This window comes from Ambystoma mexicanum, chromosome 6q, assembly GCF_040938575.1.
Source record: "Ambystoma mexicanum isolate Mex_15411 chromosome 6q, UKY_AmexF1_1, whole genome shotgun sequence".
NCBI lineage: Eukaryota > Metazoa > Chordata > Amphibia > Caudata > Ambystomatidae > Ambystoma > Ambystoma mexicanum.
Window position 1 is genome coordinate 1,528,805,224 of NC_090937.1, and position 27,900 is coordinate 1,528,833,123.

General features: G+C 45.4%; 1 protein-coding gene across 2 annotated transcripts in view; it reads left to right on the forward strand.

The window, feature by feature from the left end:
* The window catches only part of PTPRA (protein tyrosine phosphatase receptor type A), an 874,792-nt gene that overhangs the window by 288,699 nt on the left and 558,193 nt on the right, over positions 1-27,900 (forward strand). The window lies entirely within an intron of this gene.

Sequence of the window (27,900 nt, forward strand, 5' to 3'; positions counted from 1 at the left end):
GTGGCCCCTGTGCAAACCGGTTTTTCTGTCCCTGTATTATTCTAACATGACTCAGCTCCCTTTTGCAATCATTTGACTGAAAAGTAATTTCCCCTTTATTATTCTTTGTTTTTCACGTTCTTCAGCTTTTAGTATATGAGAAGATCCCTTTTCAGTGTCTGAGATGCTTGATATTTTAAGGTTGTTAAGCAGTTATTATGTGCCAACTTTTTAGCCCATACAGCAGATGGAACTAACGTGTTGTTCTTAAGGCAGAAACTAGGCCACACTTGTTTGTAGTTTTAGATATTCAGAGGCACTGTAATCACTGCCTATCAGCCAAACCTTTTGGCTTTGCTAGTGAAATAGAGGAGATGGGGAAACGCTGGGCGAGAACGGAAAAAGGTCTGGCTGGAAGATGGTGGCTGGAAGGAAATAATACCCGAGGAGGGAATGGAATGTGGGCTTATGCCGGACATTATCAGCCTGCCTTCCAAGTCTCCTGATTGGATGGGGCCACTCCCCCGAACAAAACTCCAACTCTTGTTGTTGGAATCAATAGCCCTAGAAATTCCATTTGGCCAGTTAAACATGTCAATTCGTTCTTGCTGCAGCACGAAAAATGAGTTTTTGAACATTTAGGCTGTATATGGACAGTGGCCAAAAGCAAATGTAAAGCTAATGATGAAATAAAAGTACCATCTGAAACGAATGCAGTTACTCCTGTTGCCGGCATGACTAAACGCAGAAACAATTGGAATGAATGGTCTGCGTCCTTTGGTGGGTTTCTGCTTGTCCTGGACTGATGGCTTTGGAGGATTTATGGGGTAATTCAGTGCGGCATAGAACTGTCTGCGGTATGGCCCCTTTAACAGCAGTGTGTTGCCCGTTTAAGAGAATGAGTTAATAAAAAGGGGCTCAGTGCGCACGTGCAGGCAGTGCAGCAGTAGACCCAGAGAGTGGCAACCCTGTGTCTGTGCTTTATTGTGTAGTGTGCCAGGCATGTGCCCACGGCCTGTGGAAGCGTTGGCCTGTGTGATCCCAGTGTCTTGGTCTGGTCGGGTGACCCCGGCAGGGGCTCCCCCTGCCATGTTCCCGGCTGCGTGGACACAGCAGGGGCTCCCCCTGCCATGTTTCCGGCTGCGTGGACACAGCACGTTTGACCATGCTGGGTGTTTGCCAGCAGGTGCGTGTCCTGCCCCTGAGTAGGACACATTGGCGACGAAGGTGTCCGGGCTCCCGTGCCACAACAGTGAAGAATTGTAGCCTGTCGGCTGCACTTTGCCGACTGAGAAGAAGGCGGGGCTGCGGCATCCGCCGCCAGAGAAGAGCAGTCTGACTGCTGCACCAGGTGAAGCGGGGCCGGCAGAGCCTGGACGATCCCGGGCCCATCGGCAGCGAGTGGGAGAGGTGCTCTGTGTCAGAGCCTGCAACTGCGGACATCCCCCCTGCGCAGTGGAGAGACAGAAGCCGTGTGTCTGCCCACACCCTGCAATGAATTTGAATGTTCTCCGTGTCGGAGCAAGGAGGAGAAAAGGGCCCCCTGCGAGACCCGGATCCAGCGGCGGTCAGAAGGATTTTTTGTATTGATTCATATGCCCACGTGCAGGTATTTATCTGCATGGGTTGTTTTCAGTAGCTCTGCGCTCGTCCAGCTCAGTCAGTGTAGGGCTCCAAGGACAAAGCATTGAGAGTAAAGGTTGAACACTAACATTGGGTTTGGTGCGGTTGTTGAAAGTACTCTGCAGCACCCTTAGCCAATGTCCTCTACAGGAGGAGTGTGGTCACACGTGAGGAGCACATTGAGTCCTAAAGGATGCTGGGGGAGGGGGAGAGAGGGCGAGAGAGATTACACTTTTGTTCTGGCGGGTGGCAAGGTGGACATCAGCGGGTTGCGGCTCCCAGTGAGTGCTTGTGCGCCCTCTTGTCAATATACTTTGTGATGTATGGTGGCACACCTGCTGACACATGCGCAGGTCACACCAACATCTGAACCCCTGCATGGGGGATGAAGAGGAAGGTGTTGTGAGAAACCTGAAGGTGCCTCACCTGCTTGTCCCTGGGGATCTGTCATCCAGGTGGCCAGGACACAGCGTTCGCTGTTGGAGCCAGTTCCTGGGGGGTGGAACAGTGCGGGAGGATCACCTGGATGAGGGGTCTTCGGGGAGTGGAAGTGGGACACCGGACATCGAGACACGGGATCCCTTTCCCTGTAACACCTTATCCCCATCCTGCCAGGTAGGATACTTGGAAACTCAAACCCCCCTTTTCCAACATGAACACTTTCTCACGGACAGCTCACTGTAAATGAAAACGGACTAACTCCTGAGCCGTAGACCTGACATGTCCCAACACAATGGTCAGGCAGAGTCAGGCAATTACTGATCATTACACACACCTGACTTCCATCACACTTCCCCACATGGTTGAAAGGCTGAGCACGAAAGCACACTTTGAGCAAGGCAAAGCACACGAGTAAGCAGCAGTTCCAAGATGGCAGTTTAATATGAGGTGAAAGTCTGCAAGACCGGAGAGGGTTGCAAGAAGGGAAGCGCCGTTGACCTTTTCAAAGAAAGACCGTTACTTTCATGAGCCTTCGAGAATAAGAAACATAAAACCTGGAATAAAAGCTGACGAAACCTGCATTGTGTGTCGGAGGTACCCTGGGCGCTCCCGAGTAGATAGCCAAGACGGGGAGTAGCGTTTGCCACCCTGGTTCTGTCCTTGGCTCTTACAAAAAAGCAGCACCAGTAAAGTCGACACAGCTGGTGATCCGGGGAGACTGATACCAAACCGGTCTGTGTTAGAGCCAAGGTTGCAAGCAAGTGGGAGAGGGAGAAATCTGAAGAAAACGGTATGTGACGAGGAACGCAAATATAATTAAACAGCAGATGAGTGACAGAACTTTTGAAGCCAAGACAGATTCTGTAAACAGAGTGGTGCGGTGCCGCTTGGGTGCTCATTTGAAGGTCTCTGTTAGGTATTCAACTGAGAGGTGGCAATTGTAAAAAGGAATTGTGAAATCGAAGTGGTCCTGTAACAGGTCAGCCATGCACATTCGAAAGTCTTTGATTGTTAACACTAACAGAAATTGGTTCGAACCCGACTGAGGGAGACTAATTGTGTAAGAGGAAGGATCTGAGCCTGGCCGAGGTGGATCCTGGGTGAACCACGAGTCACCAGAGAGAATATTCTCTAAATATTGTAAAAGGGGAACATTGTAAAAGGGGGATCAACATTGTACATTGGATCCCCCCTCTTCTGAGCACAGAGTGGATCCAATGTAATCACAGTTGTATAAAAGGGATCTGAGCCTGGCGGATGGGGATCCAGGGTGAAGAGGGAATCAACGGAATTAAGTACTTTTAAGAGCAAAATAACTTTGTTTGTTTTGGTACATCAGTCCCTCTGAATCAAGAGACTGAGAAGTAGAGAGACTTGGGCACAGAAGGACCTGATGCTAGTATTTAAACTGTATCCTCTTGCCGAAGAAGCCAGAGATTGTGCTACGCTCGAGTGAACTGCCTTGTCCCATGTTGAAAACATGCGGGAGGCCAATGGCCTGAACATCCTGACATATTTTTGTGAACAAGTCTTTATTTTTTCATAAACACTACCCCCACACTTTTCTGTATTTATAGGCAAGGATTGGCAATGATTTTTTTTTTTTTTTTTTTAGTATAGGCCCTTTTAATTTGATGAGACAACGCTAGAACTGCATTATTATTTATTATTATTATTTGATTATTATTATTTGATTGTCTTCGCTTGCTCCCATCTGTAGATTTTGGATTAGAATTTCAATGAACACCCTTGAACTGTGGTCACTTGTCTGTCTTACTGTTGATACCATGCCTTCCTTATAGTGCCCTGGAGGCTGGTGGGGCATACCGGCAACACGGACAGCTGGCGCATCTGCATGCCTTTGATGTGGTAGGTGCACTGTTCAAAACTCTGTGGCCCAGGGATCGAACATATGCCACCGCCATTGAAACACTGAATGAATACTCCATGCCCATGATCAACCATGATTATGAAAGGTTCAGGATGAGATGTGCGAGTCAAGAAGAAGCGGAGAGCTTAGATGCATTTCATGGCAAACTTCACAACATTGCGCTCTCCTGCGCTTTGGGCAATTTCAAGGTCAATGAGATTAGGGCTCGGCTAATCTATGGCTGCAGCTTGGTCAAGTTGAGGAAGTAGGTCCTCAGGGAACCAGGGTTAACCTTGGAAAGGATCCTGCAATTGGAACAATCCCAGGAGCTAGTGGAGGTACGAGCGTCTGCCATGGACGTCTCCAGGCAGCAGTTCAAGCTGGAAGCCCCAATGCAATGGGTGAAATTGGAGGAGGTGTGTGTCGTGGGCAAGTGGCAAGGAAGTAAGCCGGTGAGAAAAGGGAAGTGACCATGGAAGGAGATGGGCGCAACTCTCCGCCCGCATTGTGGATAGGGCCTGACGCATCAACATGATTGCCCAGCCAAAGGACACACGTGTGGGAGGTGCGGAAAGGAAGACCATTTCGCAAGGGTCTACCCAGCCCCATCACCAGCCAGCCGAGTTGCACCAGCAGCAGGGAGTGCCTCAAAAGAAGACACTAGACAAGCAACAGGAAAGAGACTGGCCAGACGAGCCATGGCCGAGCTGGTGGAGCCGAGAGAAGACACTCTGGCTACGTAGAGGATGAGGATGACGAGGATGTGTTCTTCCTGTCCTGCACCCAGGCAAGTGTCCTTTAGTGTCTCCAGCAATTGCGGGAGGACTAGAGTATGGTTCCCCGAGACTAACAGTTTGATCCAGGAATATGGGATCGCCAGGTGCCGAGTGTGTCATTGTGATCAGTCACAATGTTAATAGTATTGGTATGCGGACTAGAATACACCAAATGTTGCTGTGCTTAGTTATGTGGTTCATAGCATTGGTGTGCGGACTGGAATGCACCAAAGTTAGGGCCTCAGTTACGGAGCCAGTGTTATTGTTTGGTTATGGAAAAGTGGGGTGTAGTATGGCCCCTTTAACAGCAGCGTGTTGCCCGTTTAAGAGATGACTCATGACGAGGCTCTGTGCGCACGTGCAGGCTGTTCAGCAGCCGACCCAGAGAGTGGCAATCCTGTGTCTGCTTTATTGTAGTGTGCCAGCCATGAGCCCACGACCTGTGTGAAAACCTTGGCCTGTGTGATCACAGCGAAAAGAGCCACAGGGGGAGAGAGGGAGGTGATGACCCTGGGACCTTGGTCCTACAATCAGGGGAATGGTGCCTCTGTCGCCGGGAGAAACAACCACCTATACACTCGTTAATTTGTTCTAAGGCAAAGCAGGGTTTTAAAAAAACATTTTGATGTGAAAGTCACAGTTAACTGATATTCAATTCAAAATACAGGAGATTATTTCAACTTTATTCATATAAAGTTGTAACCAAAGGAATTTTTTTGAAAGGGAAAAACAACCACTCGATAGTGACATTAAAACTAAGTTTTTTATTTTTGGTCACAATACAGTGCCTCTAAAAAAATATTTACTAAAAAACAATACATGTGCACTATGGCTGTAGTGAAGTGGAATGAACACACCAGATTGACAGATTAATATCAGTGGGATAAGAGCATGGAAAAAAAAAATAATGAGGACCCATTGGGTAAGCACTCAATGACCAACATCAACTGGTAGAGGGTAGAGCATTTTTAGGTAGAACTAGCTCTATCATGTGAGAAAAACCTATATTTCTTAGGTTTAATTTTGTGAAAGTCGACATATGTTTCGGCTATTGACCCCAAAAGAAATCAGGCAATGCACAAACAACGTTGTCTGTTGGTGCAGGTGTAGCCGTCTTCAGGACAAAGGAGAAACGAGATGTTCTAATGATTTGACAGTGTTGAGTACTTCATAAACATTGTCCTTTGTCGTTAGAAAAGGCACAAAACCCAATACAAGATAAACAAACATAAACATATCACATATACATAAAAATATAGATCAAAAGAAGGCATCACGAAAAAGTGGTTGATAAAAACAGTTGTTTAAAACATTAGCGGTGTAACAGCGGCGGAAAGCCCGGTAGGCAGTACACAACATTTTAATCGTCACTGACCGCAGCCAAGGCATATGCAAAGGAAAAGTTGTCATAAATTTAACCATGTCCTGCATTCTTAAGGTCTATTTATTTTGAGCATCTAGTTCGAATATAACGATTAGTTTATATGGAAGTAGTAATGTTATTTACTTTTATTAGTGATAACTATTAATTTAGAGCGGAAGGCTCGCCTATATATTGAGCATGAGCACAATCCATGAAGAAAAATTATTCACAATTTCAGCACAGCGATGAAAGTTAATGTGCTGTTCCTATTGCAACGTGAACTGTTGAAAAAGAGAACACTTTTAACATCACTAAGGGGTTTACACAAAATAATATTATTGTTGAACCCTTTTTGGTGAATAATAAGGACCAATGCTTACCGTTGTTGTTCTCGAATGGTCTTTTCTAGGATCGTGGAACTTTTTTAGGGTTAATTGGTTTTAGTGCGCCATTGTAAACACAGAAAAAACGTTTACAAGCCTGAAACAACAAAATTGCCCGGGTTTTAGATTCAAATTATTATGTATGCAGGCTTTCCAATTTTACATAAAGGATGCCAGGAACGGTTGTTACCTTTAAAATTTCTTGAACGTAGGCTCGTTTGGATTAACTATAATTGCAGGTAGGTGGCTTGGACGTGACCTAGTACAAGCACACCGCCAAGTTGCAAGTGCACTTGGTGAGCCCAGTGCCTGAATCTGGTCGGGAGATACCGACCCCGGCACGTGCTCCTGCTGCCATGTTCCCGGCTGCATGGACGAAGCGCGTTTGATCCTGCTGGGTGTTTGTCAGCAGCTCCGTGTCCTGCCCGGGTGCCCCCGAGCAGGACACAACACTGTCTAATAATTTAATATGTGCCCAGCAACATCACACCAGCAACCGAACCATTTAGAAAAACCACCATTACTGTAATTGGTGTCAGTGCACCGTACTGGGGCGTTGTGCTGCCACCAATATCAGACGTCAAGACGAAAACTCATTGAGCAGACCCCTAACTTCCAGTGGATGAAGCAAATGCCATATGACGTGTCCCCAAAAATTGTTTGAGTTCAAATGGCACGATAAAATCATACCCTATCCGGGAGGAAGCCACCCCGAATGTGTGATGTAGAATTGTGTGCCATATGCCAGGGTGGACTGAAAACCGAAGGAGGCCCTGGAAGTAACTTTCAAAGTAGAGCGTAGTACGCAATGTAAGCACACTCCCACCCTGTTTCCATAACAACATCTGGAACTGAAATGGGTAACCACACAAGAGGCCCATGATGCAGAAGCCGACCGTGGAATCTCCAGGGTGCCTTGTAGGCCAGTCCAACCCTAGCCGGCCAGTCCAACCCTAGCCGTATGCATGCACCGTGCTCGGCACGGGCAAAGCCTGTGTGCGCATGTGCGCGCACCCTTCATGCATTTCAGTGGGTGACTCATCTGCACCGACGGTTACTTAGCAAATGATGAATGGATTCCAGTAAACGAGGAAACTAAGAGCAAAGCTTTGTAAATATTCCGTGCTCATAAAAATACACTCTGCCAGAGGGTTTTTCGCTGATCCGGGCTGTTTAATAACGAGCTGCAGTGTCCCCCATTAAACTCCTGGGGTGTGCAGCTGGGCTATAGTTAACTAGAAACACCCGAATGCACTCTAATGCCTGAACGATCCCCATTTCTGCTCAAGTAATACGAACCTATTTTCAGTTTCACTACACACAGTCAATATCTGCGAATTGTTTAGGGAGAGATATTTTAATGTGTAGCTGTTACCGTTCGCGGTCTTCAGTGGTGGTGAACAATGTGACGATGCAATTTAACACATCTTTCCAGAAGGCAAAGGGTCTACAAACCAAAACGCCTCTAGTGCTAAGGGTATAGGTTTTCCTGCTGCATAGCATAGGAACTTGTTGAATAAGCTCCACCCCCGCTTAAAGGAGAAATCCACCCAAAATGGTAGTTTTATTAAAACAGCTCCCAGTAGGTTTAGTTTTGCAGTTTGACTGCTTAATGTATGACTGTAGCAGTTTGTCTGCCAGGAGGGTTGGGGGTGAGCAAGCCCCTTTGTGCCCTATCGCCTCAAAGCCGGTGGAAAGAGGATTGGTTTTCCGGTTTTGAGCTGGGGGCACGACTTAAGAAATTAGGTCGGACTTCTAGGTTACACTTGAAACAATTGAACACACACATTCCAAGTAGGGGCGCTCAGGGGAGATCTCAATGGTTTTGAAACACATTTAATCTGGATTTTCTAATGAACAGGACTTGATATGTAACTAGCAAAAAGTACCCGCACTCCGCACGGGTTCTGACAGGCCCTTAATAATCTCACTTTCCTTGATTTTGGATTCATTTGTCCAATAGATTTTCGTTTTTTAATGTATCTAGTTTTCTTGCTATGTTGTTACATCGTTGTTGGCATCATGCTTTTTGTTGAAAGGCTGGACGGAAATGTAAGTGGCGCGATGTTTGTTGAAATGCCAATAAAAACATTTTAAAATAGATTTTCGTTTTTTGGGAGACATCTGGAAAGAGGAAAGCATAGAAATGACACAAAATTGTATCCAGTGCGTTGCAACAATCTCTGAAACAGTGCGTCCTAAGGCTTTGAAATGTGGTTTTCGCCTTAGAGTTTTGTTCCTCGTGCTAAGATGCTTGAAATTAGCTTTAGGCAGTCTTTCTACGACCACCTTGATGTTTCGCTGATTCCTGGCAACCGTCTCATGCGTGAAGGGGCTGAAATCTGGGGAAAGGGCTAGGGATTCCAAATGTCATGTAGCCAGTAATGTCGTAAGGGGCCTAACGGGTAACTATGCAAAGTTTGGTGCAGATTGGTCAAACGGTGTGGAATTGTATAAGGAACAAACTAACAGATTTTCTGCTTTATTTATATATAGAGAGAAATTATAACATGCACATTTTTGGAGTAGATTCGGAGAGCTGGAATATCTAGGACAAAAAGGCAAGTTGTTGGCCCGGGACGCATATGGCTTGGTGGTTAAATGTTTACTAAACTGAGTTTTTTTGGTTTGCAACCAAAATTCCAAAATGTCAAATTTTTAAATGTGCATCAGAATGAAATGTTAGACAAAAGGGCAACGTTTAGCCCCTTAGCCATCTACTGCACATTTTATTTAGTCTGGATGGCATTTCAATGTCAATTGCTTATAGCCGGTGGCCACAGGGGCAACATCCCACAGCCACACATCTTTTAAGTGAAGGTCTAATTTCTGTCAGGGAATATCATAGAGCTCGCCAGTATTGACACAGTAGAAGTTCAGTATGCCATTTTCTTGGGTTTTGTACCACACCCTTTGCCATTTTCCTGGGCTCTTGGTGCTCTGACGATTCTGAAAGAGGTGGGGGGGGGGGGAACGGTTTGGTTTGTGGTGGTGTGGGGAGAATAAGGGAGGATAGCTCAGTGGCAACGTGCGTGCCTTGGAAGCAAGACGACGCGAAGCAACACAGGTTCGATCCACAGGTCCGCACTTTGAAACCTCTGGGTGTTTAATCGCGTTATATATATATACGCAACTAAGACACATAAAAAACAAGTACGCAACTAAAAAAAAACTTTAACAAAAACAAATTCTGTAATGGTGCCTCGATGCCCGCGGGATGTGTGAGCGATTAAAAAAATAAAATAAAAAAAATAATAAATGAGGAAATGCAGGATAGCTTTGCTATTATGTTGATTTATACTGCACACCGCTACCACCCAGGGGCACATTTGCAGTTTTAAAGGTGCAGCTGTTAGCGTCTGTAGGTGGTTTGTATCAAAGGAATTTGAGTGTACTCATGTCCAGAGGAGAGCCCTGTCTGCTCATTGTGCGAGAAGGCTTTGGTTGGACTTATGTACAGCTTGGTTTGAGAGGTGCTGCTTTCTGATATTGTTTGTCTGTTGGAAGCCTGGTAGTGCAGGAGTCGACAGTGGAAACCTTGAAGTGCCTCTGTAGCCATCCATTCAGTGTGGTTGTGGCCTACCTTGTGTAGAGGAGCAGATGGGTGTGTTTTCGCTAGCACCGGCCCCTTCACCGCTGTCATATTGGAACAGCAGGAGAAGAGCCTTATATGGGACCCCATGTGTTGTCCCTGTACCGCATTGAATGTACGAGAGACGATATACACTCAGATAACCATACCGAATTTACCCTCGTACTGAAGAGTGGATGGATTTTGGCATGCACCATTGTACAGTGCGGAGCGATATCTAATGAGGACAGAGTGGTGCCATGAAACAGATATACAAAGACTTACTGAAATGATATGAAACTTCTTAAGAATGTAGATGTAACTGAAGCAACAAGAAAAATATGTACGCAATGCTAAAGTAATCCAATGTGCAAAGAAGACAAAGTAATGTGCAGACTAATAAGTGAAAATACACAGTAACGCAAGATAGATGAGACATAGAAGCTTGCTACAAAGGAAAATGTAACATGGCTAGGATGGTCATAATGGGAAGATGAGTGCCAGCTCGTGTTAAGCCTCAATTCAGATACCTGAGAGACCAAGTTTGCAGAGTCAGGATGCTATTTTAAGGAATAATTGCAAGGCACAAAGGGAGGCTGACTGATAAGTCAGGTATGAAGGACATATTTCTCTTAAAGAAGAAGAAAACATCTGCAACAGCCCAGTATTGGACAATTGAAAGTGTATGAAGTCTATACAAGATGGAGTGAGCAAGTCTCTTGAAGCTAAGAGGAGCACTCAGTATAATGAAATCAAATAAGCAGTAAATAAGAGGTTGAAATGGACAAATTTGAGGTTTCCTCACACGTGATTCAGAAGTCGAAAACAATGGCTGTTCATTAAGCTTTGGACGAAGATAGTTATATGCTCCCTTAAATGTCCCAGAACAGAGAGTAGGGTACAAGGTCAACTACAGACTGGAAAGTTTGGCTTATGACCAGACTGATGAAAGATGATGGACTCATTGGGAAAGAGGGGAGTAATCAGATGTGACTCAGTCACCTGGGTTTTGTTTCACTTGCTGCTAACCAAGCGAAGTCCAAGGTTGGGTGAGAATGCCAACCAATCAGTGGGTCTATAGGGTAACCTGCTATACAATGTTGCATAGTCCAATCAGTTGCCATTATCTATGCTATAATCAGCATTCTACATATTTAGAGGTAGTTCGAGGCATGCCTTACATATAAGAGGCAGCCAATGATGTACTAACTCCTACCCATACTATAGGTACATGTGTTCCCCTAACCAATCCTTCACTTCAATAGGTTTTACAGTTTGCCACGTAGGATGATGTCATAGATGATGCATATAGTGGTTAATAACTCCCTATTAAAACCAATGCAGCCTGTGGTCTGATGTCTGGCAGTTTCCCCTGCTTTATTGAACTGAAAATAAAGTAGTATTTTGCCCTATTCTTTGAGTCTGTCCAGTCATTTGGTCTAAGATCTTTGTTGGATGGTCTGTGTTTTCGATTAGCAACTGTGTTTTAGTGCCTGGTTCTGAATTTGTTTGGTGAAAGAATGGGGAAGACCTTTGCGGGCAGGCTGCAGTGGGTACTAAGTCAAAAGTGAAAGTGAAATGGTTCCAGGTTAAACAAGTCTGAATTGCTCCAGAGAGAACACCTGAGACCAAAATGACAATAGTGCACTATTATGGTGGAACACAGGAGCAGAATCACAGTAGGACATCTAGGAGCTACCTATCCCTATTTGAATTAAGCACAGATACTACAAAATGTGCAGGTTCTGGCACAAGATTTCCCTTTGTTGCTGCAAAACTGCCTATGTTATGTTATGTTAGGCGTACTTATTAAGCACACGTTCACCAAAGGCATCTTGGCACTGGAGAGAAGAGAGGAACAGTGTGCACACAACGGCTCTAGAACAGATGAGTTTTAGAGCCTTTCTGAAGGCAAGGTGGTTTTTCAGATGAAGCAGCAGACCATTCCAAAGTCGGGGTGCAGCAACAGAGAAGGCCCACCTGCCACAACGTGAACGGCAAAAGGCAGGAATAACAAATTGGCCAGTTGAGCCGACCGCAGAAACCGCGATGGGACATAGCGTAGGAGTTTAGCACACAGATATTCCGGCCCTAGGGACTGGAGGGCACGATGAGCCAAGCATAGTTTTAAAAATAATGCGCTGGGCAACCAAGGAAGGGTCTGCAACACCGGGGAAATGTGAGCACCATAAGGGGAGCCGGTGGCAACCAGAGCAGCCATATTCTGTAACGGTTGCAGCCGCTGAATGAGTCCCTTAGGTCGGGAAAAATAAAGGGACTTACAGAAGCCTAAATGACTAAGCACAAGAGCGGCCACAACAGGCGGATGGAGATGAGTGGGAACAAAGGGGAGCACCTTCCTAAGAATACGCAGGTGAAAGTGCCCTGCTTTGCATACAGCGGCAACCTTGGGCTCCATGGAGAGAGTGGCCGAGATTACCCTCAAATTCCTAACCTTATTGGCAGGGGACCCAAAGAAGAAGGCCAGAAAGAAGACACCAAAAGTGAAGTATCAAGGGGAGATCCCACCACCAGCAACTCGGTCTTATCCCATTCAATTTCAGCCAATTGTGGTTCATCCAATTTCTGACAGCAGTCAGACATCTCCTCAAGCACGGCGACATCTCAGCCTGATCTATATCAAATCGGATCAGGATATGAGTGTCGTCTTGTAAGAGGATTCAATTCAGCACTACAGCCAAGTTAACGCCTAGTCTAGAATACTGAATGAAAACCCTTATTGATATATCTTTAGGTCCAGTTCATGCGTTCTGGATGACTACCCTTGTATAACACCCCTCTCTTGGAATCCCCCTGACCCCACTGAGCCAAGAAGTAATTCTGTTTTGCAAGTTTAAAAGGTTTATTTGATAAATTAAAATATATATCACACTTTTTAATAAATTAATAATTGAATATCACACTTAATCTGATATGGTAAATATTAACAACGGAGAATCTGGCACTAGCACACTTCTTTAATCACTAATGAGTTGACATGAAATGGATAAGGTAGCACACTGGTAAATAGGAACAAAAGTATAATGTGGTAGAGGATGCTTTATGTAGGCTCAGGTGGATGCAATATTCAATGAATGCAGTACAGAAAATACGCAATATGATTTCAACCAAACAATGTAATCACTTTTCTCTGGCTACTCCCCTCCCCCCCTTGATGCAAGGCAAGGAAATGGAAGGAAAACACACAGTTCTCAGAAATGCAATCAACTGTAATTCAGTTCAATCCAGCAAGCTTAAACAGAAGTTTGAAAACACAGGCAAATGCTTTGATAGGTGCTAGCAATGAATGAGAAATATGCTGGAAACGCTCTTAATTCCCTTTTAGAGGTTCAGGATGAGTGGTATCTAGTTAATATTAGTCCAGGCTCACACTAGCAATGATGCAGGGATAGTTAGCAGGTTAAACGAATTTCTGGCAAATGAAATCAGGCAGCAGCAGTTTTTTTACATGTGAAGAAATTGCAAATCGCGGCAAAATTCGCGGATGCGCCGAGCGCTATTACAAAGGAACCGCAAGGACTATCTCTACCGTTTTGGGGTCCTAGGAAAGCCTGGGATCTCAGCTTCCAAATGAAAGTTATTGCAAGTCTCTAGCCCAAACGGTCGCGGAGATATGAGTAATTTAGTAAAGGTCGTTTTTGGTTTTGTAAATTTTAAACGCACACTTTTTCAAAATGACAAATTTTACTAGAAATCACAGGTGACAGATAGGAGGCAGTTCTACTTAGGTTAAATAGATTGAATTAGATGAATTTAAACTAAGAGATGTGTTCTGAGTTTTGCTAAGTACTCACAAGAGATTTTGAACAGGAAAGCGACTTGGTCACGATCTTCAGTCTGGTCAGGTCTTTCCGGATTCTGCTCACAGCGCCTGGTCTGGTCTCGGCTAGGCACAGCACTGCTTTCTCTCTGGTCTGGTCTCTGCTAGGCACAGCACTGCTTTCTCTCTGGTCTGGTCTCTGCTCTGGATAGATTGAAGTCTCTAGTTTGGCTTTCTGGAGTTTGATGGAGGTAAGTATGGATTTTTCCGGCAGGGCTTCCAGCGGCAGATGAAATTGAATCTCTCTATGTGTCCTGACTCTCTGCTTTTATCTGTTTCTTGAGAATGGGTGTGTGTGTTGCATCACTAGACTTGCCTCTCTCACCTGTCATTGGTCAAATTTTCATTCCTTACTTGATTGGGGGAATGAAATGAAGTGTCATCATGATGAGGTCTGTTTATGATACAGAGAACCCACCCCTGTCAACTTTACACACAATCTATATCTGACCTAAAAACATATTTGCACAGGTACACATTTGTTTAAAATTACATATACATGGTGTGGCTGAATTTAGCCATGTCTATGTCCAAATCTGCTCATTCTAGGAGCTCGCATTCAAAGAGTGTACATAATTGACTTTTTAACTGCTTTTTCAATTTCCGACATGGACCCAACTTTACATACATGTGTGCAGGGGGTAGGGACATTAACTGATGAAGTTTCAGATTTTTAACATGCACACCTTTATAGTAATATCCACTTTTCCGCTAAAACCCCCCTGAACATACCACCGGTTCCTACCACGTCTTAAACTGTGGGCAGAAAAATCACAAGAATTATGGTATCATTTATAAAATTTTCACATGTCCGCACTATGAATTATCCCCCTTTTTATAAAACCATATCCTTGCTGCAGGGGTGTGTCTTTTCAGGTCACATGGTACAGAAACCAGTCTTTCCAGTTTCTGCCAAGCCAGCTTGCTTCTCACAGGCAGTGCCCCTCCCAGCTTCTCCAGGAGGAAGCCACTTTTTACGACGTCTGTAATAAAAACCTTTGCCTGAGTGGAGAGGGCTTTGTTCACTCTCTGGCAGAGCACAGGAAATTCCATTATCAGATAGGTGGCATATCCTTAGTGTGGGCAGCAAAAGGAACATTGGCCTGGGAACATAGTTGTGACTCAAGTTTCACTCCTGATGGGATCCGTTGCTAGGCAAAATCAAGTTCCTTAAGCCAGACCTTCAGCTAACTTTTTGTTGCTTTTTAAAATAACTTGTAATTTTACACATGCAGCTAGAATGCTGATTCTAAGTGCAAAACTATGACATTTCAACAGTTACAAAGGCATGTGACACCAAACATAGATCACTCATTTAATTTAACATTTTCGATTTTGGTGGTTTTAAATCCAGTGCAACTTAAACTGCTGCAATCCACAGCTCAGCCAGTCTTGTTATAAACCTTGTCTTATGATCTTCATTTCCCAGATTCTGTAGGCACACAAAACTCCATTCTGCCAATGTCTGCTGGTGTTCAGTAAATATTTTGCACATGTTGCAAGGTTTGAAATAGGCATTTTGACTTGCCTTCAGAAACACACAGAGTGGTTTTAAAACGCCGGCTTTTGGATAGTGGTGAGTACTGGTACTGCACCCATTTTTGGGATTTTCTTGGATTAATGCATTCTAAACAGGAATGGTTCTTACATGGTAGTAAATCCTTGCTTAACATTGTTTTGATGGGGCTCCTTACAGTAAGATGGTTATGTGGAACCCCACAAAAAGGGTTGAATCTTTAAAGTGGTCCAATGAGTCACGATTTCAGCAACTTTTTGACATCAGTAACAGTGGATTTTGTTAACAAAGACCTTTCTTTACGCTGGTGGGTGGCAAGTTAGGTAACCATTTTGGTGTGCGCACAACTGCGCAGCTTTCCTGGATTTCGGCGCACATGTGGGTTTTCCGCCATCTTGAATTTCCTAAGCCCACAGCACCAAATGTTGTAGCAGGGTAGCTTAAACGTGGGTCAGGACACCCTACAGTCTGCATATGAGTAACATCTGATGCCGAAGGAGTGGATGAGGCACACAAGAGGCCACATGTAAATATTGAAGAGAATTGGGGACAAGGTCGAACCTTGAGGGGACACCACAAAGAAGAGAAAAAATGGAGGAAAGAAAAGTAGGAAGTGAGAGTCTTAGTTCTGTCAGCCAGGAAGGAGGCACACCAGGCGCGAACCTGGCCTAAGATTCCGACTTGGGCCAGAAGATCGAGTAGGATGGGGTGATGAACGGTGTCGAATGCTGCTGACAGTTCCAGTAAAATCAGGGCACCCACCCCACCTGTGTCAACCAGCCTGGCCATATCGTCCAGAACCGAGACCAGGACACTCTCGGTCCTCCAACCTGGCCTGATCCCGGATTGGGCAGGATCGAAAAGCCCAGTAGACTCCATAAAAGTTTACAGCAGAGGAAAAACCAAAGGCTCAAGGAGTTTCATAAGAAATGGCAGAAGTTAAATAGGCCTGGAGGACACTGAAGGAGCGAGTGAGGGTTTTTTAAGCAATGGGATCACTGTGGCAGATTTAAGTTAGGAGGGGATAAAACTAGTTTGACAGGAATTATTCACTGCCGTAGTAATCTCAGCCAGCAGTTCGGAGGAAATATCTTTCATAATAGTCAGGGGGATGGCATCAGAGGGAGAATGCGACTTAATGCGAAAAATAGCAGATCGGACATCGGATTGGGTAAATGCCTTGGTACACTTGGAGGTCTCTCCTTAGGAGTTAAAAAGGAGCGGTGCGGGTAAGTATCTGCAACAGCTGATGAATATGCAATCATTCCCTTTGCTTGACTCTGATACGTACCGTATATCCGGCCTATTGTTGCACTTAATCTTGTATGATTCTCTTTTGCCTTTTTTCTTTCTATGCTGTTCAGGTGTTACATTTGCCATCATATCGTCTAATGTACCAATTCATTCATTATGAACATCTTAGGCGCTTAAAAAGTGAAATAAAATGCAATATATGCAAAGGTTTTAGGAACGGTCTGGCCATTAGTACCTGGGTACCTGGTTCCACACCTCTCATTGGCGCAACCCACAGTCTCTGGGTAAAAGCACCGCTGGGCGGCGTTATTCCACGCGCCATCCTCCCGGCTGCCCTGCTTTTCTCCCTTTGAGTTTATGTACACCTTTTCTGTTTTGTATTATTATGGATCGAGGTTGTTTTACATGTTAACACTGAATTCCACACAAGTATGAACTTAAACACAGTTGAAGGTGTTCCCGGTGTTGGTGTTTTGCCGCTATATTTCCGACCCTTAGGATGACCTCTTCCCCCCACCTCTTAATGGGCAGATGTTTTCCTTTTGATGTGATGGTGCTGTCGTTTTCCATCTTGTTTTTTCCGAGCGAGCCACGCGGGCCCCTTTGAACTGCAGCTTCCATCCGCTGATCGCCCTTAATAGCCTGCCTATGTTTGTTGTGTTATTTGAATGGCAACCGCGTGACCATTTTGTCTGATGCGCCTTTTTGGGCGTTTTGAAATATACAGCTGTTTTTTAGTAAAGCAGTGGCAGGTTTACTTAGATGCGTTTATTTTGCTCCACAGAAAAGCCGGTTTAAAAGGTCAGCTGCATCTGCGGTTCTTTGGGTCTCTCCGAAGACCCCACATCTCTGGTTGGCTTTTAAAGATGGCGAAGTGATGTGGGCTTGCGGCGAGTGTTGTAATAGATAAATGTTCGCTTCGCTTTGGTTTGGTTATTGTGGCAGAGGGAGCCAGGTCCCTTGGCTCAAGTCCCTGCCTCATGATCTCTGCTTCCTCAGCATAACTGCCAACCAGTGCTCTTCCATGGCCGTCACGCGGCTTTAACTTAAGAAGGCTGTGCCGGCATACGTTTTCTTTTAAAACAAATGTATGGGTGTCTTCCAACCGGTCGTGATTAACCACGAGCTTGCTTGCGGGACAGAGAATGGGTTCCTACTTGCTTTGGGATTCCAAATGAACAACAATCAAAGTGTTGATCTGTCTGGCATTTAAGTGATTGTAGTAGTAGTGTGTCATTTGTAAAGTGCCTTTATCACATTAGTATGGCCCAAAGTATGGGAACATTCTGCCTCATTACAAGTTTGCCGGTTCGTAAACAAGGGAGCCGGTAAGCTCACCGGCACCCTTGTTTCCGGACCGGCAAACTACATGTTTGCCTGCTGTGAATGCAGCACCCGACAGGTCTGCCCTGCAGGGCTTGTTTTATTTTACTCCTGAATCCCGTCCCCGAGGCAAGGGGACGGGACTTAGGAGTAAAATAAAACAAGCTTTTTATGAGGACCACACAGGAAACCCCTTTCCTGAAAGTTTAGAATGCACCAATCCCCTTGTGTAATTTTATACCTAAATGCACACCTTAAGTAGAACAAGTCCTTACGTGAATAATGTTACAAATAAGGGAGTGTCAGAAACAAATTAGGCTAATAAATCTTGCAGATTTCATTCTCCCAATGCGTATTTCAATATAACCATCCACAAAGTCAATCAACAGTGGCTATAGTCCTCTCGGGAGGATAGCTCAGTGGCAACACGCCTTAAATACGCAACTAAGCCAAAAAAAAAAAAAAAAACTATTACACAACAAAAAAAACCAATTCCTGTAACGGCGCCTTGATGCCTGTAGGCTGTGTGAACGCTTTAAAAATGCTAAAATTTAAATAAATACAATATTTGTTACCCGTTTCTACGAAATAAATAACAGGATTCAAAAATATGCATTTATTCTTAATATGACGTCAACCAGCAAATAAGACAACAGATATGGGAACTGTTGGGAAGCTCCAGTCATGTATCTGGAGCAGCCTTTGACGCCCAAAGCCATTAACTCGTGTTCAGAAATGTGCATAATGGATAGTGTTTTACGTAGGCTATCGAATCAACGGGGAGGCCATAATGAATCGTGAGAAAGTATTTAGGGGCAGGGCCTAAGAAGCATCTGCCAATGGAACCATTAAAAGAGGTGTGGCCTATGTAAAATAAGCAGGGGGCCTCACAAAAGTGGTCGACCTTTTTTATAATCTGGACTTCAGGGGGCAACATCTTTATAAGAAAGTTTCTTAAATACAATTGGCAGAGCAAAAAATATAAGACTTAAAAAATGAAAGTATTCTCCAAGACAAATGCTGCGGACACACATTATTCCAGCCTAGCTGGACCCCACAAATGGTCAAGGCACTGTTCATGAAAGAAAAAAAAACCTTAGTCGACCTCTTTCTTTAGAATAGTGCAGGGCCCTTTTTTCTTTTTTAAAGGTTTCCTTCTCACAGCCATCTGCAGTGATTAGTGACAGTAGAAGTTCTTGTGTCCATCTGGTTTCTTTTTGTGGTTCAGTATCTCCAAGCATCTCTGATGTGATACAGAGAGCGACATCTCTGGAGAGGAGTGGTAGTTGGCGGAGGATAGAGATTTTCCTATGGTCAGAGGCCCAGACTCCAGACCGAACTAAAACCACTGCATGGCTCGGTCCTTGGGAGCCCTGGCCCACTTCAAGGCCCTATAAAGGAGCATTACTTTACTTTTACTTTTGTACATTTGTATTGCGCAGCAATGAACCCTTGGGCATGTAGGCGCGGACAAGACTGAAACTAGAAACTAATAGGAGTCAACAAACCGAGGATGTCAAGAGCTACAACTCGAGGGAGCTTTAGTCAAAAAGCCAGGGTTTTAGCTTTCTTTTGAATAACCCATCTAGCAGATGTTTAAATCACATCGGATAAATCACATCGTCTGCATTACATGTGGACCTTAGATTTGCAGAATGCTACGTAAGTCCCCTAGAAAAAGCCGCAATGTACTGGCATAAGTCTGATACACAGGAGCTGTTCTCAGTATTAAGTCTCTCCCCAAGAGGGCACACAGCAACAAGAGCAGTTTACTCACAACACAAGAGTAATAAATTCTTTGCACTTAAGCTGTAGCCATCACACAGCACACACCAAGCTGCCAAGTCACGGCAGAGCCTCTCCCCGTACGTATTACGCGAAGCCAAATTACCAAGTATGCGAATACCGCCATGGCAGGTGAGAAGGATTTCTCTTTATAGTCTGAAGAGTCAATTATCACGGAGCTCCATAAAAGAACATTGGAGGGCTTTGGAATGACCATGTTCAGATGTATGGAAGGTAGGAAGTAAGGCAAAAAACCTAACATGAACACTTACGTTCAAGTCACTTCGTCTGGTTGATTTCAATGGATTAAAAGTTCACAGGATCAGAAATGATAAACAAGTCCTTTGTTGTGAAGGAAGGATAATCTAGGTGTTCATGTCAACAGGAGCATATTTGCTGTTTTCGTACAGTTGACAGTGCCTGGTTTGTCACACATGCCTTGTGTTCTCTGGCTTTTGTGTAGATGGAAAAAGATCTTTACTTCCAGTTTAACAACGTTCAAAAAGGGGAAAGGACTAGGATTTGCACCATGAAGAAATACATGGAGTAGCATGGATTTCTTATGATTGTATAAAACATTTAATATCCAATTCCTCCATCTTACAAATACTGTAATAGGCATTCCCCCATTTTTCATTGTACTCCATTTGTCAACCATAGAATGTGTGTTCATCTTAACGTTTTTTGCCAGATGTTCATTTAATCGTATTAATTTAACAAATAGAGAGATTATTACTCAACCAGCAAGATTCCTCAGCACACAAGGACACCTGGCTCTTTTGGCAGGAGGTCCGATATTTGGAAAATGGAGTCCACGACAGACTGATCACGCCCAGCTTAGATACAGCCAAGGCAGAGAGACTGAATCTGCGAGTCCTGCACAGTTCGGTCCACCACTGATAGCCAGGACACCATGTTCAACTCCGACTCCTTCAAGAATTCTGGAATTAGGGGCAGGGTGTGAGTCCTTCCATCGCAAATTGAAGGATCAGGGTCACCTGTCCGAGGCAGGTCTACTTCCCAGTCAGTTAGTGCTTCTGTACTAGCTGCACTTTGGTGAAACACAGCGATTGGTTCCGCTTCAGCACCTAACATCCAATCATAGTGCATGAAGTTTTGGCCATCTTCAGATTTCTCAAGACCGGACCATTTACCCTGCGCTCATCCACTCACAATACCTATCCTGTTACAATTACGCCAATGACGTAGATCATTTTCAAGATTTTCAAATCCCTGGCTTCTCCCCCACCACTACCTTGCCACCTGCCTCACAGTAATTGAACATTACATGACAGCTAACCACCTCCTCCTTAATCCGGGTAAAACTGAAATCCTGATTTGTAGTAAGACATCACTGCTCCCCAAACCCCTGCCCCAACACACCACTTGCCGCCCCCGCCCACAGCATCCAACTCAGTAAAGAACCTGGGAGGCAACTTTGACTCCAATCTAACACTCTCTCTCCACATCAACGCTGTATCCAGATCTTGCTACTTTCACCTCTGCATGCTCAGATGATCCTTCCCCTATCGTTCCTACCCTCACAGAGACACAGCCATTTTGGCCATCATCCTCTACCACCTAGACTATGCTAATTACCTCTTTTCTGGTTAACCGTGCCTATCGGCTCAGAAACCTCAGACGGATCCAAAACTCTGGAGCTAGGCTACACCTTGCCGTCTCCCCCTGAGAACGCATTACCCCTGCCCTCAGGGTGCTCCCAAGGCTTCCTATCACCTGATGGGCCACTTTTGAAGCCATGTGCATTACCCACCATGCCCTCCACAAGAGAGGCCCTGAATTCCTCCAAAAGAAAGGTACATTCTTCCAAACAATCAGAAACCTTAGATCTGGCTCTGCACTCCTCCTCCTGACCCTCCTTTCAATTTCACTAGACTAGGAGGATCCTCTTTCTCTGCCCAAGCTCCCACACTCTGGCACTCCCTTCCACTCAACAGCCACCTCGTAGGCGACCACCTCTCTTTCAGGAAGGCCCTCAAAAACTGGCTCTCAAAGCCCTACCTATTGAAAGCTTTCCCTTCACGTTTACACAGGGACACCTCGGCCATGACACCATTGGCCTCTCAAGGATATCTCCAGAGCAAGGTAAAGTATTATTTCAGGGCAGGCCAGACAAACGGACTCCTTGGCCGCATCAAAAGAAAAGAACCAAATGGGCCTCAATGGGTATGTATTCCACACCACTTTGTGCAGGCACGGCCGCCCTCCCACCCACATGCATACATTTACCCCATACACCAGTCTAACACAATGCACAACATCTCTGCCATCAGAACGTAGATAGGTCACATGACAGACAGTCTAGTGGGACACAGAAAGAGTCTCCTGCACTTGTGCACTCTCCGGACCACCTTACAGCACCCATCCACATGCCTGATCAAAATGGGTAGCTAACTGGGGCCCAGCCATACCACCCAACTTTCTTGTAGCCAAATGCACACGTGCATGGTAACCTTTTTCTGACATTGGGCCTCGTTTTGAGTCTGGTGGTAACCCTGCCGGTGCTACCGGCGTGTTGTCGCCGAATTTGCACAATTTTACTGGCGCCCGACTTCCTGGTGCCACTGGGAGATTACAAGTCCGGTGGCTCGGGAAGTCAGGCGCAGGTAAAATGCAAGTCCCCATTCCCATAGAATCCATTAAGAGACTCTGGGAGTGGGAACTTAAAGCACTGGCACCGTTAGCGGTGCCAGCGCTTTCGTCCATCGGGATGCGACCACAGCACTTTTAAAGCATCAAAAAGTTTACTTTTTTGTCCTTCTTTTATCTTTATGCGGGGCCACCGCACGTGACCGCAGTCCCGCCTTCCTGAGCTCCGCGCATCGCCCTTCAGTCCTTTTTCTCCACGTGGTTGGGGACAGGTGCACTTGCATCTTAGGGAATATTTTTCTTTTTGTTCCCTTGTCCTTAATTTCCGGCTCTTTTCTTCCGTATATGCCAGATGATCTGGGATTCGTGTCCTGTTCATGCAGATGTCGTTTCGCGAGGGCGACTCCCCTCTCTCTCTGCTTGGAGTGCTTGGGTAAGGAACACCTGTGGGACTCGTGCTTCTACTGTAACTCCCTCTCCGCCAGGGCACTCCAGCATCACTTTTCAGGTGGGAGGAGGTGTTCCAGCGGATTCCTCCTCCACATTTACAGCAGATCATTGAAGAAAAAAGGAAGAGGCTGGTAAGTTTGTTCCTTTTTAGGTCAACCTGGCCAAGGCACTCCTTCCCAGGGTCTTCTGGTTCCCGCAGGAGCCGAAGTGTCTCTGGTACCAGAGATCTCCATGAGGTGTTCCGAAAGGGATCTAACCGGCACTCCGAAGTTGCCTCCGAGGTTTCCTGTGACGGGGCTGCCACGACCGGATCTTCATCCGAGGTTTCCCTTTTGGGGGCTAAGGTTAAGCCCAGTACTTCTGTTGTCAGTGGGGGAATTCCTGAGGTTTCCAAATGTGGAACTAAGTGTGACGAGTCTCATCTCGAGGTTCCTATTAAGGTGACTAAATGTACCAGGGTTACTCCTGAGGTTCCCCGTCTTGGGTCTATATCTAAGACCAGCAAGATTGAGGGGCCTCCTTCGAGGACTCTGTCTTCAGGGGGGTACCCTAAGCCTTCCCACACTCATGCCTGTGGTCGAACCGATTCTGCTGAGAGGGCTTAGAAGCCAGCTAAAGTCTTTAAGTCTTCAAGTACTGGCTCCACCAAGGTTCCCTCACTGGAGGCTAATTCGCCAGCAGTCTCTAAGGGATTGCAAAAGTACTCTAGATCTGCTAACACCAGCTCAGCCAAAGTTCCTTGTCACAAGGCTAAAATGGAACAGAAGTCCCCTGATACTCCTGTGGTGACCACGGCCTCACTGACACCTGTGACGCAGTTCACCTCGGGTGTTAACAAAATGGCGGTCCAACCCTGCGGTGGCCATTTTGACTACGTCTCCCACACCAACGTTCACAACGGCTGGTACTGAGGGGGCCTGTTTTTGGGGCTGCGCAGCTTTTCCATGTTTTGTGGATAATAAGAATCTGTTCCGCCGATGGATTGCGTTCTCGGTTTCCACTGGCACACAGTCTCGCTCCCTGCTACGTCGGCTCCCTTGGTTCATGTAAAGGACGATTGGCTCCTGTGCTGTCCTTGCCCATAGGCCACAATGGCCAATCTTCAGTCACTCCTTCAGCTCCTGTTCCAGCTCCGGCTGTCTGTGAACTGGCAGAAATCGTCTGCTGGTTGCTCAAGACCTGATCTTTCTGGGTTTCCTTTGGGATACCTTCAGTTCCAGAGTGTTCCTGATAGAGGACAGGATTGTGGACCTTTCAACCATGTGCCAGCTCTTCCTGCAATCCTCCCACATGTTGGCCTGCTGGTTCCAGAGACTACTAGGCCACATGGCCTCTTGTATGTTAGCCCTACCTCTTGCACGACTGAAAATGAGGCACACTCAGCTTGCTTTTCAGAGCTGCTGGTCGCAGGCTACAGATCCAGATTCCAAAATGATTCCAACCCATCCTCCATGACGGCAGATCTTCAGTGGTGGATGTCCGCCAGCAACCTTTCAGTGGGGACCCCTTCCAGGAGCCCTGTCCACAAGTAAATTGTTCAAGAAATGATATTTCAGGATATTCGAGCATTTGGTTCCCTTCTCCACGTTTTCAGCATGGGACAAGGTGGCACACTCTAGCCTAGCAAACTCTCTGGCTTCTCTAGCACGAGGATACAGTTAAAAAACGTCAGCATCAGGGCCTTCTGTCCCAAAGTCTCTTTGCCATTCGAAGTCTCTTATATCAAAGGGCCTGATGCAATACGACAAACATTAAAGTTCCTTTTTTCTTCGGATTTTACATACACATTTTTCGGGTGATTTACTGTTCACCCCGGGTCCCTGTCTGCGAGGCTCAGACCCACTTTGACATGAAATCTTCAACTGGTCTCCCTCACGCTTAGCTCGGACCAAATCTCATCAAAATCGAAGACTTTCTACTGTGCACAGGATTTGGCTTGACCCGTCGCAAGACAACATCGATTCACAATTACTTGTTCTCTTCTTGATGTAACATTATTTTCAGTTCACTTTTGCCACTTCTCAGCTGGATACCTTACAGAGACCTTTGATTGAGCACTCATGCAGTGCTGGACCACTTTGTCAAAGGTATTGTATCTTGCTTTTAAAGTTCAATCACTCATCAGCAGTTGGACTTTACTTGCATCTCTTATCACACACGTTTTAACAATGTTTGATTCAGTGCTCACCATACAATGTTGCTGCTTGCAACCTTGGTTTCAACACAGACTGGTCTTGTATTGGTCTCTACAACTCACCGGCTGTGTTGATTCACTGATCCTGCTTTGTTCTTGGAGCCAAGGACGGTACCACGGCAGCTGGTGCTCCTCCCTACCTTGATTATTGATGTGGGAGGGCCTCGGGTATCTCAGACAAACAATGCTGGGTTCTTCAGCCTGGTTTACTGGTCTTACGCTTTCTATTCTCGAGGTCTCTTGAAAGTAACGGTTCCTTGTCAAAAAGGTCAAGGGATTTTCTCTCCTTGCTATCCCCCTCTGTTTTGCTGTCTTTCCTCTCTCATTCAGCTGCTGTTTCGAAACTGCTGTTTCGAAACTGCTGTTTCCTCGTGTGCTTTGCCTCGCTCAGAGGGTGCTCTCTGGCTCCACCTTTTATCCATGTGGGGAAGCTTAATGGAAGTCAGATGTGTCTGAAGTGCAGTAATTGCCTGACCTCGCCTGACCATTGCATTAGGACACATCAGGTATAATGCTCGGGTGTTAGTCTGTTTACTCTCATAGCGGGGTGCCTGTGAGAAAGTGTTAATGTCGTAAAAGGGGGTGGGGGGGGATATAGAGTTCCTAAATATCCTACTTGGTAGGATGGAGTAAAGGTGTTACAAGGAAGGGGAGACCGCGTCTCACCATCCGGTGTCCCACTTCCCGAAGACACCTCACCCAGGTGATCCACGCCCGCGAACTGGATCCAAAAGCGATGGCCGTGTCCTGGCCACCTACATGGCAGATCCCCGGAACTGTGCTTCTGGTTTCTCAACAAAAGGAAGAAAAAGGCTTGAAGATAGGAGTGACCCAAAAGTGAACGATGGGTGCAAGTGAGCACTGGAGAGCGCAACAAGTGTGCAAGAGGGACAGTCAGCAAACCGATAGGTACAAGGGTGCACGAAGGCAAAGACATGAATGTGCAAGAGCCTCAGTGAAGAGAAAGTGAACCCAAAGGGAAGATGTCATGGGAACGGCGAAAAAGCAAGACAAAGAAGGCGCAAGTGTGCACAACAAAGTGGAAAATAACTCAGGGGTGCAGGAAGCACCTGGAAGACGAAAGGATAGAAGAAACAGTGGTCATGCTTAGGAAGAACCAAGAACCTAATGTTTTCAAAAGTCTCTGATATTACCCCATGAGAAGGTTGTGTGTGAAAGGAACTTTAAATAAGAGAAAGGAACATCTTGAAAAGTAGAACATTTTGTTTAAACTGAAGATGCCTAAGCTTGGGGAAGGGAACCCTGGGAGGCCTAACAGAAGAGAACTTTTATTTGGTGAAACAAGGAGGCATTGGTTTGAGGAAGGGAACCATGAGAATCTTAGAAGAAACTGTATTATATTTGTGTTTGATTTGAAACTTGGAAGGATTGAAGTTTGGTGGAGGGAATCCTCAGTAACTAAAGACATTGGGAATTGTTAAGCAGATTATAAAAACTTTGTGGAGAAGAGCTGATGAAAAACTTTTTTGATTGTGCTGAACTTTAAAGATACTTCAAAGAAGACTATCGGAAACCAACCTTGGTATACATTTCTTTTTTAATCTGTATTTTTGATCTGCAATGCACTTAGAAACAGTAGCACCGTTTTTAGGACTCAGTTTGCTTTAGTGAACTAGCTTGGGGGACATTTCTTTCTATGGTTCTCAATTCCCTACAGATGCCATCTGGCGGCTGCACATAGTTATGGTTTAGGCCAGTCATTTTTGAAGAATGACTTTTGCAATGACCATCTGATGTGAAAGGGAAAACGTATTGAACAAATTCTTCTTAGTAGTTGGTGAAAAACTGAACTGCAAAACTCATTTTGTTTGGCGAAGGAGTGGTTGGTCAACATCCGACTCGTCCATGCATTCACTGCGGAAGGACAGGGGCTCATGTTCTGAGGACTGAGAAAATAATTCCACTAAGGAGTAATAATAGCAAGGACCTTGTTTAGTCACTATTGAACTTTGTGTTATTTTTTACATAGCACCACAAGGCTAGACAGTTGCATCAAAACAAGAGAATTGCATTTCTGTCCTCACCTGCGCAGAGTAAGGGTTGTGCGTCCTCCACATACTTATAAAGCATAAACTGAAGGAACTCAAGAGTGATCACCCCTGAGAAACCTCAAAGTTACTCCAGAGGTTGAGGGCACATAAAAGAAGAGTAGCCACAGACTGAGTGCAGTTAAACAGAAATACTTCAGTCTGTGGCTCTTTCCGTGTTCCTCAGATGTGATGGAGGCCTTGAAGGAACATTGATGATCAATGGTCTTGAATGCTGCTGATAATCCAAGCTAGAGCTTGCACAGCATCTTCATCCATGTCCCATCTGAGATCATAAAGGGCTCGAATACATGGGACTGACTGAAAGATGGCCTGAACACTGTTTAAAAGGTTATTTCATTTGTTGAACCCCTGAAGTTGCGCTTAGCCAGAAAAAGGAGCCACGGCAACACCCTATAATCAAAAGAATGTAGATTGCTTTGGCGGTTTCTCAAGCAGTGAACGTATGACTAATTCTCAAAGCTCATGGCACAAAACCACACACTTCCTCTCGGGCTTTCACCAAGACTTGTGTAAAGTTCTTTTATATGTTTGGGTTGGCGCAGAACTGTACCCTTCCCCCTACATGCTGCTAAAAAGAATTCCCTTGTGCAAGCTGGCCATCAGGTGAAGTAGCAGTGTCTATTGCCAGAGCCCTTTGGGATTACTGCAGTACAGTATGCTTCTGGGGCTCAGTGGAATAATGCATCTACAACAGGGGCCTGTGTTTGAACTCATGGTCATGGGTTCGAATCCCGGACGGTCTACTCAGACCTGCATCCTTCCGAGGTCGATAAAAACGAGTACCATGAAGTTGGGTAACAATAAACATCTATTATGTCAATAGCACCAAGATGCCCCTCTGGGGCTGAA